This window comes from Adiantum capillus-veneris, chromosome 21 (genome assembly GCF_014529385.1).
Source record: "Adiantum capillus-veneris isolate H3 chromosome 21, ASM1452938v2, whole genome shotgun sequence".
Taxonomy (NCBI): Eukaryota; Viridiplantae; Streptophyta; class Polypodiopsida; order Polypodiales; family Pteridaceae; genus Adiantum; species Adiantum capillus-veneris.
Window position 1 is genome coordinate 107,136,856 of NC_140951.1, and position 17,291 is coordinate 107,154,146.

A 17,291-nucleotide genomic window follows, 5' to 3' on the forward strand; every position below is an offset into this window, starting at 1 on the left:
AAGTAGGGGTAGTTGTAGATAGGACATGTGATTGTGATCTAGAGCTTTTCATAATCGATTTATTTGCTTGTATTTTGCATTAGTGATCTGTTAAAAGTTGATTTTTAGGGATAACATGCAATAAACAAGTTTCAGTAGACAGTTGTGCATGGATGAGTGATGATGGGCATAAAAGAACCCATATGCAAGAGATTTGGATGAGAAATCTGCGATTTTGCATCAGCAAAAATCATACGTGTATGATGTCTTAGGGCCTAGCAAGAGACCAAATTTTCCAAAACAGACTACACCAGAGTGTTCTAAAGGGTTCTTTTACCCTAAGTATACCTTGAGACAAAAGTTTTGACCAACATTTGGTCCCCAAAAGACAAAAGTCGTGTGTGAAAATGGAAAAAATAGGAAACTTGTGATTTTGTGCATATTTTTGCATGGAAAATTGCTAAAAGTGCTTAAGAAGCAGTGCTGAAGACTTGTGGATACTTGTATATGAGTTTTGGACAAAAACTCACTGATAGACATCATATGCGTTGATGGAGCAAAAGACGTCGTGCCCACACTCACACACCCAGACAACTCAACACCACACAAGGAATTTACTTAAATTCCAACCCACACACACCACCACTCAAGAGCTCAATAAAAGTACTACCCACAAGCTCAATTCAAACTCCAAACACCTCGACCTACAACCACCTGCTTGCCCGCACACACTGTAAGGTTGTCGTGTTGATCAACACTTGAAATCACACTTGATGGTGACCAAAATATACAAGAAAACCATGAAAACCTCAAAAACTCCAGCCACAAAAGGCCTCTCTCAAAACATTGCAAAGCCTTCACCAGCTCCACTCTGTTGGACTCTTTGGAGTAGCGCCAAGCCTAATGGCACGATACATGGTCACATAGTCTTGCAGAAAGCCATACCTTCTTCCCTCAATTCCTCGCACACACACATCCATGGAAACCTCAGAACTTCCATAGACTCTCCCAAGTGCAAAATTGAAGAGAGAAATCTCTCATTCACTCCTCCACACACTCGAAAACAGGACGCAAACGCGACGGGACTACACTAGACCACCTGTAGGAACCCTGCTTCCTCCCACACACAGAGAGGTGAAATTGCTGATATTCAACTTACAAAGTCCTCCCTCAGCCTCAACACTCACAGCACCGTGAGTGATGTGTCAATTTGAAGCCTTTTCACACCATATTTGGCCATTTTTTGACCTTTTTTGGCCCAGCATTTTTCGTGGGAAAAACCCCAAACGGACTCCAAAATTCACCAAATTTTGTACGCTTGATCCTTGATACCCAAAGTCCTTTTCCACATCCCCACATTCCATTTTTGACCACTTCTAGGGCAGTGCACACATCGTTGCATATCAGGTACCGTAAATAGAAAGTTACTGCATGTGTCAATCTTCTCGGGTGGGATGAGAGTACCCACACTTGTTGCTTGCATTATTTACATTCTAAAAAGCTCAAACACATTCCTTAGAACCAAAAGAAGCCACTTGAGACCACATCCAAGGCTTTGATACCTTGTCCAGACACGTGCATGTGCCCAATTGTGGACATGTGAACACAAATATTTACAGTGTGCACACGTTGCATCTTTTTTAAAACTTGAAACCACTTTCAAAGCTCCCAAATACATGTATTTACATCCCTGTATACATATGACCATGCATATATGCGCTACTTTGTACATGACAAAAGCGGTTTATCAGCGTATTATGTCTCAAGGGTAGATATGGCAGTCAAACTGAACTTTTGACTTAATACCCATAGCCTGCATATTGTATAGAGCACATACACTAAGTTTCATCTCATTTGGGCATATAAACTGAGTATTGAGAGAGTTTTACTCTTTTCAAAAATTTCCTTGGTAAAAAGTGCTGATAAGGTGCAATTTTGATATCCAAATTTTGTTGTGAGTACATGTGCATGTTGTACACATCAAGGGGAACCTAGGGGAGAAACATAACTTCATTCAGACCACGTAGACATCATACGTGTATGATGTCTGAGAGGCCTGATTTTGGGGCAAAAGACACATTTTGGTGAGCCATTGTAATTAAGAGCAGTTGAAAGTAAATAGGCCAAATTCCATTGAATTTGAAGCAATTTGAGGCTTGTAAACGTCGAGAGATGGATTTGACCAAAATGAATGCTTGACTTGACCATATCTAGCACAAAAGGTGTTGAAATTGGGTGCTGCAAGTTGCAGTGAGTTCCTTTTGTGGTGAAGGACCTCTGGAGTGAAATTCACTTCATTTTTTACCAGATAGACATCATACGCGTATGAAGTCTCAAGGGCATTTTTAGAGATCAGAACTGACAATAGAGCTCACCAGGATGTTTAACACCCTAAAGAAATCTTAAGGACCAAGTTTCACCCTATTTGGATCATTTTTGGCTTAGTTAACCTCTTGGAGAAGCTGACAATGACCAAGGCCTACATAGGAGAGATTGACCTACCTACAGGGGTTAGACTTCAAAGTAAGCCTAGATTTGGACTAAGAACATGAAGGAGAGTGCATGATTTAAGTTTGAGTCAATTATGAGAAATTAGACATTAGACGTGTATGATGTCTTTAGGCTAATTTTAGTGCTCAGATCAAGAATTTGCTAGTCCAGAAGTCTTCCTTGTGATCCTAGCATTCCATCTGTCTTATCAGATAAGGGCTTGGAACTCATATAAGTGTCCTATCTTTATATACAGTAGTAAGTGAGAATTATTAATTTGACAAAGAATTGCAAAGTCTAAAGTTTTGTTCAGACAGCCAGAACCAAGGATCTTACAAGTTGGTGATCATTTGGAATTGCAAAGTACTCCACTGGTTGAAAAGCGGTTGAGAAGCAAACCAAGACAAAGGAGCAACTGCAAGCAAACTTCTAAGGTAAGAGGTTGGGGTTGATAGCTATTTGTGTGAGGAATTTGATGAATTTGAGATCCAGAATGTGTTTTCAAAGAGAATGGAGAGTGGTCGAAGATCAAGTTTCGATAGAAGAGAGTGTAAACCAAGCAAGGATAGATTCCCTAGCACCAATCATAAAAGAGGGTAGTGATACTAACACCTCTTTTGAAGGATCATATCAGTGGATGGCAAACCAACAACTTGGAGGTTTCCAACATCAAGGGACCATGGGGGGTAGCACCTCTCAAAAACCCTTAAACATGACAAAATACACTGCAATTTTTCTTAAGGGAACCAATGCCCATGGGGCCCTGATGTATACTGATGTTTGAGGACGTCAATGCATTTGTATTAAAGAACTGCAAGCAAGAGAATTAGCATTAATCATGGTAACCGACGATGGTGATAGGCTTCGCGATGAGGAGGGAAACCACTATCTCATTGTCAAAGACCCAGAAAATTACAAACGATATGGAGACAATGTAGCAAAAGGGAAGACGGTTATGGAGACCTGAGAAATACCTCCTAAACTGACTCTTTCCGAAGCCTGCTACATTCATGACAAGAGAGTGGAGAGAATGACGACGATTCAGGAAATTATTGAGAGTACAAGCACGAGGAGGGAAGAGTCACCTCTTACTACCTATGCATGGAGCCCCATATGAGCAAGTTAAGCATGGACAAAGTCCTGTACTTGTTTTTGTTTGATTCAATAAAGAAAAACCATATTATTTTTGTCGATAAGTACGGATGGGAATACGAGCCAATTCACCCAGACAATGTAGGGAGAGTGATAACTCCAAAATTGATGGCACAAGATTTGATAGGGAAACAAAAGCCCATATAAACCCCAAGCAAGTCTACAAATCCCTTCTTAGATGATTACAACACCACATCACAATCAAATAAATAAGCATTTCCTAACCCTCAAAACTCACAAGCATCGCCACTATCATTTCAAGCGTGGCTCGAACCGTTTGCAACACCATACATGAACACAAAAGGGAGTGGATATCAGGCCATGTTAGGGCTGGAAGCACCACCAAAACCACCACTCCATCAGCAATACTAGGATGAGAGTAGAAAGAGAATGCTAAATCCGACCAGGACTAAAGCACCACATTGAGGACGAGAACGAGAAGAAAGGATCCGAGTTGAGGAACGATCACTTGCTAGACCAATGAGGAATTATGGATTAGGAGCACCAGTAGGGAGGAACATGTACCGTATCCTAGGTCAAAAAGGGCTCATAGAGGAGGAATAGAGGATCCTATGTTTAGAATGGTACATCATTGGAGGATCAAACCTTCTCAAGTCCAAAAATGGGTTAATAAGAAATAATCTAGAAATAGGGATCCAAGGGATCATGTAGCAACGTTTATGCGTGTCATTAAGGTCGAGGAAGTACTAGACTTTCCCACACAGTTTGTAGGATTTGGGTTAACTCTAGAGAAGGATGCTGCCACTTGGTTCGACTTGGTTCGACTCTATTGAACATAGAGATTTTGAGTCAATGGAGGAGGTATTTGACGAGTTTATCGAGGAATTATCTCAAAGAGGGATAGCTCATAATACAGTCTCGCAAATTCATAAGTTCAAGTAGAAAGATGGAGAATCCGTTAGAAAAGCAGCCTTAAGGCTGAAACGCTATGTAAAACTCTGCCCTGTGGAAGAGTTACCAACTCAATCCCGACTCATGTTGATATTTATCCAAGGACTAAGAAATGCAGATCTTCAGAAGGATTTGCATATGAAGAAGAGCTCAACTCTAAACGAGTTGACCAAGGAGGCTCTATACCTAGTAGACAATTGTGATGTCTACAGGGAAGGCAACTACAAAGACTTAGATGATAACTCATTGTCACAGCATAGTGGAGCTAAATCTACAACTCAGCACAAAAGAGTGAAGAAGATGTAAAATCAAGAGAGACTTGTTGAGGAAGTGCTCAAAAGGATAAGACTATTTGCTAAGCCACATGCTAAGCAACCTAAGCGGTGTGCCGATGTCTCCAAAGGCCACAATGACCAAATTGGGGGAATCTTTCACTTCCAAAGCCTTTATCTTATCATTGTTAGCTCGCATCTCAAGTTCCATCAAGTTTCAACTCTTTATACCCATCCAAACCCAAGTGTTGGAATTTTGAAGCTCTATACCTGATTTTTGGCTTCAAGCACATGAGAAAATTTCAAAGTCAAATTCTGATACCACATGAGTCTATGCCAAGCTAAACCCCAACTCTTATGCAATTTTGAGCCCTTTTGGACAAAGTAGACATCATACGCGTATGATGTCTCCCTGGCCTAAATATGGACCTGTAACCTAACTTGACCCATCCTAGGCCTTCAGCACATGATTATGAGAACATCGACCAAGTTTCATCCCATTTGAACCTCATTTGCTCAAAACTAAGCCAGAATCCAACTTCAAGGCCTAAAAGGAGTTCCAATGGCTACAGCTTGCCTAAATGACATCCAAATTGAAATCTAGACATATATCTATGATGTACATGCTATGAGCTACGCACATATGAATTATCACCTCATTCTAAACACTTGGACATAATATGCGTTTGATGTCTCACAGCATGAATCTGCACTCAAAATGCACTTTTGACCACATGCATGGCACCCTTAGGTCTTGATTAGTTTATGTTTCCATTTTGAAGTCATTTTTGGATAGCTAAAAGCTGATCGATTGCCAAATTTTGTGAAAGATGCTAACTTTTGGGATTGGAGTGCGGACAAGATCAATGGAAGCTAGTAAATCGCCAGCAAAGAAAAAGAGACTTTCCTTGAAAGACATAATTGCAGCAGCGGAGCCCTATACATTCCCCAATGCGACACTAAAGCCATCAAAGGCTTGGGTGGATGAAGGAACTCTGGAAAAGGAAGGACTGATAGTTTAGGCACATTCAGAGACCCACAAGGAAACATCGTGGATTTCCCCATGAATCCACGAAAAATCATGGACTATACCAATAAGGAAGAGACCCTCACATAGCTGGAGAGAGCTGATTTTCACAACTTCTTCATAGTAGGTGTGGATACACAAAGAGTTTATGAGCTAGCCAGCTCCATTCAAAAAGATGACAAAGCGGTGATTTCTGCTTTAGATGTCCAGAAGACCGAGGTGATAATCACTCCTCAAATCATTGCAGATGCTTTGGGGCTACACAATGCTGGTAGCTCAGTCAGAAAAAGAAGAGACGAAGTGAAGGTCTATTTTCAAAAGAAAACCAACCCCATCTTCGAAGCCCTAGAGGATCCAAGGGCAGCAAAGATCTGCAAGTTATATAATCAATACTTTCATGTATGTAGCAAGCGGTCACAAAAGTATACAACACCGCCACATGCAATAGCTACCACCATTACATAGGCATTGAGAGGCAACGTGCCCAAGGGAGTCAACTATGCCCAGTACCTGCATGAGCAAGTAATCGGAATGGGAATGTACAAGCCAAAGTACATTGGAGCTGGAGAAGTCTTAACAAAGGTTTCATACAAAGCTATTGAAGCAAGAGAACAATGGCCAAACCCACCAAACCCAGAATGAGTGGTTGAGACTTAAAGAAGATACAAAAGATGAACCACCGGTGGCACCCCCTGCTGTGACATGACTCAAGAGAAAACTAGAGACAATACAGGAGGAAAAGTCTGAAGAACCACCAAAGAAGAAAGGGAAAATGGTGAAAGGAGCAGAAACCAAAAGAAGCAACCAGTCAAAAGGCAGCTCAAATCGAGAGATTGATCGAGCAATTCAAGGTTGAGCGAGCACTTAAAGGGGACTTTGAGGAGTACTGGGTGCCAGATTTAGCAAAGATTGGGGGCAGCTCCTCAAGGCCGCTAGAGGATCAGTTTGATCACTATATTTGAGCTTATGAATAATTTAAAAGAGTGATCAAACAACAAAATTTAGAGCCCTTCACAGTTGAAGAGGTACATGATATCAAGAGAAAGTTGAAAGAGATGCCTGAAGCACAAGGGAAGGAGCAAGGAGAGGAAGAAACAGAGTCATAGACGGAAGGCGACAGCAGAACGACCCCACCCTCTTCCCTGAAATACAACCAACAACCTCCAAGCCCCAAACCCCCAGCATCTCAACAAAAGGATTGCCAAAGAAGAAATCAGAGGCCGAACCAACGCCAAAGGAAAAAGAAAAGGCCAAAAGATGCACATATGATGACCTCCTCAAAGCTGGATATTCATTTGAGGATGCTTCTGAGGCTGTCAATGGCACCTTTATCTAGCCATGGGCTACAAAGGATGAAGAGAAAGTTGAAGAAAGGCCCACGGACCAAGATACACAAAGCATGACACCAAAAATGCAGTCACCACAACCTGGAGTACCATGGTTGGTACGGATTCCACCTGCACCACAATGGAAACCTTTGGCTAGCCCTTGGAGACCTCCTCCAGTTCGGGTATTGCTAAGTATGGGACACCAAGTTCCACTATTAAGCACACTCCCCAGACCATTGACAAGAAACATAATGCTTGCTATTGAAGAAGATGTGAGAGACACTCATCAGAACTAGACAGAATCAGAACACTATCTCTCACACTAGCAGGGAAAAACAATATGCTCCGAAAAAGGGAGGGGAATATCCAAGAAGAATATAACCACCTCTCAAGAACTCTCCAGGTAATGAGTCAAAGAGCTAAGGTGGCAGAGCGAGAGCTTGAGGCTCTTATTAAAACACTAAGGGATGATGAGGGTGAAAGAGACACCCTTACACTACAGATGGTAGAGGTCTCGAGCAAGATAAAGAGCCTGCATGACGAGAAAGACATGATAGAAGATGAGTTGTAAGAGGCCAAGGATGAGGTGGTGGAGCTAAATGCTAAATTAGAGCTCCAAGATCTGACAATACAAAGGCTTAGAGCAACCCCAAGGGCTGCACGAGCAAGTGCAGGAGTAGACAACCTTGCCATACAAGCCTTGGAAGCCCAGGTCACTGCACTCCAGAAGGAATTGAGACTGGAACAAAGACAAAGGAAACATATGGCAGAGGGTTCTTTAGACGTGGAGGAAAGATTAATGACCCACCAACAAGAGCTTCAAAAGGAGAATGACCAACTCAAGCTCCAACTAGAGAATCTGCAAGCTGTTAGTTGATCAAGCAAAAGAAGCCACAAAAAAGGACGACCTTGTACAACAACAGTTATTGAAGCTCTGACAAGAAGTAGAGGAAGCAAGATCATAGGAGACGGAGCCGGGTCCTAGTTGCCTTGGCATCAATGCACAAAATGAGCCCATGGAAATCCCTGAAGGTGCGGAAGACCCACATCACCTAGAGGAGCAATTATACACACAAGAAGAGAAGGAACAACCCTTAACAACGGAGGAGGAGGCACGCCTCCAAACATTGATTAAACATGCCACAACAAAAGACCATAAGGCAGACTTGGAGTGGAAAAAACAAATGATCCATTCAGTTGGAGTCCCAGGGTTGGCCACGGATGTGCTTAGGGAAGAGTGGATGCAACCATCACTCCCCTACCCTCTCTTAAATTATGAAGTTTTTAAAATAAAGAAGAGAATTGAAGCTGAAGGGACGTAGCCGGTGTACGAAGGAGATGTCAAAGACCCAGAGGTTACAAAAAGGATTGTGGATTCCCAGCCAAAATCGAGAAAAGAGTGGCTCCTCAAGTATCCCGAATTTTTGAAATACTTGGTAGATGCCCCCAAAAACATAAGGGACGACAGCTTGTTTTGTCTAGTACCTCGCATACGCTCATAGGCAAACCATGCCAGGCTTTTGACGAGGCATCCTACCTGGATCAATTATCCATCAATGCCACCACCCAAGGAGGGAGAGAGACTAGGTGTCTCTTATATGGTGAAAACCTTAAAGGGCACCATTAAGATCTTCATTGGCTCTCTTGACCTGACGTTGTGTAGCCACAGACTCAAGTCTATTGTCAATGGGTGACATTGTCACCAAAATGACCTATGATCTGTCAAAGCAGCCATCCTCGGAGGTGCTACATCTTTTCTATCAAAGACTAATGTTCTGGCCAAGCTACCACATGCATGCTTTTGAAGAAGCATTTTACACAGGATTCTTCACTTACGAAAGCAAGATTTTTGGCCCTATGATGAGCATTGACAACATAAGATACAAGTCATATCTAAAGCTATTGAAGCCACCAGGCTTTCGTTGAGCAAGGGATCAACCTAAAGACCCAACAAAGATGAAGAACCGTCATGTCAAGGATGACATGGACGCGGAGGGGGGGAGTGATGACAGCTGAACATGGCAAAGCTACACCATTTTTGTATTATTTAATGCGACGGACTCCATTGTAGTTATTTTTCGGGACTCAATCGAGTTTCCAGATTGTAATATATTAAATATGCGGATCAACTAAACCCATGTTAGAAAGTAGGTGGTAAATTTTGATAAGTTAGAACCTCCAAGACTGAGTTATAAAAGCCAATTTTTGTAACCCTAAAGACTTTTGAATTAATCATCTTTTGGGCTCAACTAAGCATGTCGTGACTGTCTAGTTTGTGTGAGAGAGTGAGTGAGATCTTCTTCTACTCTCTACGCACACTACAGAAGTTACATTGTGAAGGAGACTACACCATCGCGTTAGCAATGAAGAGAGATACGATTCAACGCCAAGCTTGCACGATTCCTATCACTTCGCGAAGAGCTCTCCCACGAGCTTGGAAGTGAGTTTTCTCTCTAACCGTGTATCCGTTTTTTGATTGTTATATGTCATTGCGTTCACAGCAAGTTGAACTATATTTTAGGCCTAAACACACTGAGAATTGGTGACCTGTAATTTTTGGCATGTCTTCATATGCGTTTTCCGCACCAAGTTTTTGCAGGTAGTAAGCTGGGTTAGAGACTTTAGGGTAGTGTCCTCTAGGTGTGCAGAGGTTACCCCTTGAGTTTCGTGACGGTTCGACAACGTTAGGTCATGTTTCAGAGAGCGTAGCCGTCATAGGTAAGGTAACGGTTGTGCATACATAGTGTGCTTAGAGATGATTTCCCTTGGTAGTGATTGTCTCTAGAAGGTCGAGTAGGTGATTGACACCCATCTATTTATTTCCATGCCTCTACAGGTCAAGCTCCGTCCTTGGTTGATGTCTTGTTTGTTGGCCTAATTCTCAATTTGCTAGGAACTATGAGCAATGTATGTGCCCGACAACACTCATGGTGGAATATGTGAGCATAGTGTCAAAGTCTACTCTAAGCTATTGGTGGAGTGGCGTAGAGTCCAACACTCACGCACAAGTGCACTATGAGATGAGAGCATATATCCTCGACAATAGAAAACCTTCTTAAAGGGGTGATAAGCTTGTTTAAGGCTTTGATATCTATACCTAGTTTTAGAAGTGCTCATTAATACTCTCTCCTTACATAGCAAATGGTTCTCCATGCATTTCTGTGTATGCATATCGATGTCTCGTCATAGGACATATGCATTAGGCACTCTTTTGTGTTCCACCCATGCACTCACCTTGCAAGACGACTCAACCAATTCAATAGCTCAAGTGGAAGATCATCAAGGATCTATCACCTACATTCTCCACCTCGGCACAATCATCACTTAAATCCCCATTACTTGACATATCTTTCCAAAGTCTGTGCATCATTGGATGCCTAACCACTCTACCCTCTTTACTTTTATCCCCAATCTTTGGCTACTTTTTTTCTTTTCAAGCCTATCCTCTAACTAGAGCCTTATATCCAACTTTTATATATTTACTTAATCATTTCCAAATCAACTTCTTTTGAATTTTAGTACATACAAGAATCCCCTTTGAGTATCCCAATAGTACTTTTTTCCCGTTCGGCTTTCTCGCCTCGGTCTTCCATGTATTTGGACCTAACTTAGGATCAATAAGTTGATATTTTGTTTTCTTGCAAGCCAAGTTCTTATTGATAAACCCTTAATATCCTTTCAAAGAGCTACTGCCATGTGAATCACTTAAAAAATTCAGCTTTCAACCAAAACATATCTTTTGTAGATCTTCTTTTGCCATACCCTACAAAGCTTCAACCATCAACAAACTTCCAATTGTCCACTCAGTAAGGTTCTTCCATCGTATGATCAACGCTCCGTCAACACCACAGACCCTACAAAGAGTGTCCACGGATGAACACTCATTAGGAAGGGGGGAGCTAGGTAGCGATTTGTGCACACTTGGATGACAATGGTGTGAAGACACTGATGGGGGCTTTTCACAAGCCAAGCTCACATACCCCTCTTCTCTCGTCCCCACCCCATGAAAACCCCCTCTTATGGAGGGAGTGATAAAAGGAATTGGAAAAGTAAGAAAAAAATAAAGTATGATTATGTAAATATATGAGAAAGGTAAAATAGGCCACCTCATGCCTGCGGGGCAGCCTATCTCCACCTTGCCTCCTTTTTCTTCATTGTTCCCCGCCGTGTGTCCCTTTTCCTCTCCTCCACTCAAAAGGTCAACCCCCTCTCTCTTCCCCTTGTCCTTTCTCCTTTCTCTCTCCCTTGAAGCTACCCCACCCCCTGTCCTTACCAATAATGCACCCTAAGTCACATGCCACCTCTCCTATCTTCCAAAACAGTATACCCCACCCCCCCTTTTCTCTCTCCTACACTCTCCCATGATCCAAATACCCCCCCCCTCTCTCTAAAATTCAAAATCTCTCTTGTCTTGTAGCCAGATGGCCTCCCCAACACTCACACACACTCAGTTTCACTGAAAAAGGTGCCCACAGACCCATCCCCACCCAGGGGTTACCTGATTTTCTTGTGTTCACACACATCTGCACACAGATTCACCTCTGAACACACTCCTCTCTCTCCTCTCTTGTAATTACTTTATTCTCCATATCACCTCTCACTTTTTTTCATCAACCCATCTCTCTCTTAGTCTCTCTCTCATGAGACTGCTGTTCTGGCACATATACACACAGCCAGACAAGTGGGGCCCACAGTCACATGGCCTATGTAGATAATGATTTCTTCATTTCTAAATTCTAGAATTTCTCCCCCCTCCTCCCCTATATAAAGAGGGGTAAACATCACACTAAACACACACACAACATCACCAAAGAACACACTATGCACTGTGTGTGCCTAGTGCACACACACACACCCACACCATCACCATCACCGCAATCACCATGCTCGTCTTGAGCATGATCTCTACACCCTTGGCTATGGAAGATGAAGGGCAACTAAATGAAGGATGATGGCCATAACCCTCGTGCGAGTCTTCGCCATCAACTCCCACCTATCCGCCATGTGCTCTACCACTCTCTCCCTTCTCATTCCCCTACGCTATGCTCCCCATTTCATCGCCTTATTCTCTAAATAAAGCTTGAGGTTTTGTGAGTATGTTTTCTTGCAATGTTTTGTCCATGTGAGGTGTGCGGAATCGCCACCTAATTTTGTGTTTGGAGTGAGCTTGTGTATGTGTGAAGGGTGTGCGGATTCGCCATCCTTTTGTGGTGCCTAAGTACTAAGCCGTTATACCCCCTCCCTCACTCTCTCTCTCTCTCTCTCTCACTTGATCTCATTCCCTTTCCTCTTCATCATTACTCCCAATCATCCATCTCTCTTGGATGAAAACTTGTTATGGTGGTGTGTTGTTTGCGTTCTAGCCGCTGAAGCTAGGTGGTGCCCCCTGTTTGCTTTACCATGACAGGCTCGAGGCGCGCCATTCGGTCCCCGGTGTTTTAGAGGTCGTCGGGGTTCGGGGTTCGCTTTGCTCCCGTCATTTGGTGCCCCCAGTGAGGATCTTTTCATGAAACCCTTCAGTTTACAAGACTGAAACCCCTAAACTATTGTGAATGGATGAATGGCTAGCAGGATTTGCTAATTGGACGACAGAAGAAGAAGAGCTCCAAGCACAACTAGACGAACTCCGCATCTCCATCGAAGCTCGAGTGCCAGGCATAACGGTAATCGATTTGCAGTGGGAGAGTCAACCAACACGCCAAACCCAGTGGATATACATAGGCCAAGTGCCAAGAAGAAGAAGGAGAAGGTCAAAACCATGTCCGCAACCTACAACCAACCCACAAAAACAAAATGGAAGGAGCTCTACACAATAGAGAATCAACACTATTCTACTTTGAGAATCGGGTAACTCAAGTCACCGAGGTAATTATCACAGTCAGTTTTCAAGTCGCACCTGATGCTACAGCACAGATAACAGAAGCATTGGCTCACACTCTCACTAGAGAAACTAGGGATCTACTGAGTTTGTTTCAGGAAAGAACACCACCCTCTCCCACAAGCTTGGACAGTGACTAAGCACCTCTAAGCTTCACATGAATCAATACAACCTACCTCAAGACAGATCACACATACCAACACATGTACGCTCAATCAAGGTAATACTGGATTTGAAGGCTCACTACCAGCACGTCATTGACACCATGCTGGGTGGGGAGCGATTTTTTGAGGTTCTGGCATCAGATCAACCATTTGTCCTACCTTTGGTACAAGGCAATGTACCGTTTGAAGTTTTAATCTATGTCCTAGTATAAGAGGGTATACACGCCTCCTTGTAAAGAAGAAAAAAACTTCTGCAAGTTAAGCAGTCTGTCTTTCTAGCTCTCTCTCAGTAATCATGGCAAGTGTAGCATTTCCAACATTTAAAGGAAAGAAGGGGGAGGATTTGGTAACAGACTTCCTAGATGACTTTGAAGTAGCATGTGTAGTGAGCAACAAAGATACGGATGAATAGCCGTTGAGATTGCTCGCCTTAAGGACAAGAAGCTGCGAATGAAAGCCAAAGAAACCGAGTCAAGAGAATCAAGAACATCGCGTCGACCAGCAACTACGACAACCACCATTCCACCACCACCGCCAGCTCTTGGGGTAAGAGATAACCAACAAGATATGTTGGCCCATATTACTGACCAACTGCAGAATTTGTCTGTCCACTTAATACAGCAAGGGAGGAGTCAAGAAAGAGATCAAGACCCTGGAAGAGCACGACGACAAAACAGGGAGTATCACTGCTACAACTACGGAGAAGATGGTCACAGTATGTACTACTGTCCCAAACCACAACAAAACTATAATAGAGAAGGTAGGAGGAACCAATTGTCACCCCCTAGAGAAAGAACACCCCCACCCCAAGCACCAGCCCCACCAACACAAATTCTACATCCGCCACAATCACCACTTACAATCATCCTACGCCCACCATCAATTGGTACCCGCACACCAAGTATCATAGGTCTTGCAGAAGAGGTCAAGATGAGTGTAACAGAAGAAGGATCAAGTAAGAAGACTATTCAAAGAACTCATGCAGTGGAACAAGAGGTTAAAGAATCAAAAGATGCTACCCAGGTGGGGGAGGTAAGTCAAGAAAATTGTGTTACAAATGTGAGTACATCTTTAACCTTGAATGAAATAGGCACCAAAGCGATGAATCGACAACATTGGGCGTTAAGGGTAAGAAGGTGTAAAGTGTTGATTAGGCCTCGTCAGAGTAAGAGGAATGCAAAGGTCATGAAGGATACAAGAGAAGAGGAAAACCAGCCTGCTAGCAAGGCTTTGCAGAAATGGAAAACATATCAAGCAAAGGGGAGGGCTTTGAAAACGGAAGCCTGTGCACCACCATGGACCCAGGACAGTGTAGCAAGCTAGAGGAATCTTGCATCAAGGCAGTTTCACTAGAGGACCATAACGAAGAGGTAAGTATGACTGAAGGTTTGGAGTTGGATATTTCTCCAGAGGCTTGGCAGCCGAGCAAGACTTTATTGTGTAGTGTTATAGACTTAGAGATGGGTAATGCCTCTAGTCTACTAAAGGGTGTTATAAACTTGGAGATGGGTAATGCCTCCAGTTTATGTGAGGATGTTCATAGTAAGTTTGATGATCAATATGTTGCCAACCTTTTAAGGATGTTCCAAACTCCTCCACAACACAGCATTGTGTTTGCATGGGATGCATCAGACCTATGGCTATGGCTAGCTGCTCTAACATATAGAGAGAAGATCAGCATGGAGATAAGAGCAAAGGAGCCATGGATAGACAAAAGGCTGATAGAATGCAAGAATGAAGACCTCATTCCCAATTTGGTACAATTTTTTACAAATAGTGCATCCTCTCTTTGGAGAAAGGTAAGTGAATTACGCTTGAATTTAAGCCGCAAGGTAGGTGGCTTGCTATTAGCATCAGTAAAGGAAGCTGACATGTTTGAGCACACCCAAAAGAAGCATGATATGCTTACAGTTTTTTCTAATGGTAGTAAGCAGGACTCTGAAGACAACTTGAGCTCACCACACCAACAAAGCGGCCATATATGGTGGATTCTTGGTACACTCTTGGGAATCATAATTTTCAGTTTTGTCTTTGCAAGAGCCAAGATGCTCATTTCCCCTCTCGCTACTGGTGGTTACAAATTTGATCCAATTTGGCATGAAAATTTTATTGTTCGGACACTGCAAACAATGATCCTATTTTTCACTTGGGATCCAGGAGGACACTGGCACAAAGTTCTGGAAGCCATGGGCTTCCCCTTTAATCAACCGACACTATTCCAAGGAACAAGCTATCACCCGGACCTGCTACAGATTCATGAATATCCCAGAAATCTCACCAATGGCCAAATGGAATGGCTAATTCAAAAGGCAACTCGATATCGGATCCTACAGCTAAGCAGAAGAAGAAACAGATGAGCTAGAGACATAAATGCCTCTGGCCAAAAGGGGAGGGCTAATGATGGGGGCTTTTCACAAGCCAAGCTCACATACCCCTCTTCTCTCGTCCCCACCCCATGAAAACCCCCTCTTATGGAGGGAGTGATAAAAGGAATTGGAAAAGTAAGAAAAAAAATAAAGTATGATTATGTAAATATATGAGAAAGGTGAAATAGGCCACCTCATGGCTGTGGGGCAACCTATCCCCACCTTGCCTTCTTTTTCTTCATTGTTGCCCCGCCGTGTGTCCCTTTTCCTCTCCTCCACTCAAAAGGTCAACCCCCTCTCTCTTCCCCTTGTCCTTTCTCCTTTCTCTCTCCCTTGAAGCTACCCCACCCCCTGTCCTTACCAATAATGCACCCTAACTCACATGCCACCTCTCCTATCTTCCAAAACAGTATACCCCACCCCCCCTTTTCTCTCTCCTACACTCTCCCATGATCCAAATACCCCCCCTCTCTCTAAAATTCAAAATCTCTCTTGTCTTGTAGCCAGATGGCCTCCCCCACACTCACACACACTCAGTTTCACTGAAAAAGGTGCCCACAGACCCATCCCCACCCAGGGGTTACCTGATTTTCTTGTGTTCACACACATCTGCACACAGATTCACCTCTGAACACACTCCTCTCTCTCCCCTCTTGTAATTACTTTATTCTCCATATCACCTCTCACTTTTTTTCATCAACCCATCTCTCTCTTAGTCTCTCTCTCATGAGACTGCTGTTCTGGCACATATACACACAGCCAGACAAGTGGGGCCCACAGTCACATGGCCTATGTAGATAATGATTTCTTCATTTCTAAATTCTAGAATTTCTCCCCCCTCCTCCCCTATATAAAGAGGGGTCACCATCACACTAAACACACACACAACATCACCAAAGAACACACTATGCACTGTATGTGCCTAGTGCACACACACACACCCACACCATCACCATCACCGCAATCACCATGCTCGTCTTGAGCATGATCTCTACACCCTTGGCTATGGAAGATGAAGGGCAACTAAATGAAGGATGATGGCCATAACCCTCGTGCGAATCTTCGCCATCAACTCCCACCTATCCGCCATGTGCTCTACCACTCTCTCCCTTCTCATTCCCCTACGCTATGCTCCCCATTTCATCGCCTTATTCTCTAAATAAAGCTTGAGGTTTTGTGAGTATGTTTTCTTGCAATGTTTTGCCCATGTGAGGTGTGCGGAATCGCCACCTAATCTTGTGTTTGGAGTGAGCTTGTGTATGTGTGAAGGGTGTGCGGATTCGCCATCCTTTTGTGGTGCCTAAGTACTAAGCCGTTATACCCCCTCCCTCACTCTCTCTCTCTCTCTCTCTCTCTCTCTCTCTCACTTGATCTCATTCCCTTTCCTCTTCATCATTACTCCCAATCATCCATCTCTCTTGGATGAAAACTTGTTATGGTGGTGTGTTGTTTGCGTCCTAGCCGCTGAAGCTAGGTGGTGCCCCCTGTTTGCTTTACCATGACAGGCTTGAGGCGCGCCATTCGGTCCCCGGTGTTTTAGAGGCCGTCGGGGTTCGGGGTTCGCTTTGCTCCCGTCAACACGTGGCACTGACATTTATACATGAATCCAAGCATGGATATTGGCAATAGAATCAAAGATGGATCAAGCGAACCTATTTACATTTGAACTATTTTTAGTGTGAAAACCCGCTTCTTCATTGCATCTTCGTGAGTGTGTTCACTT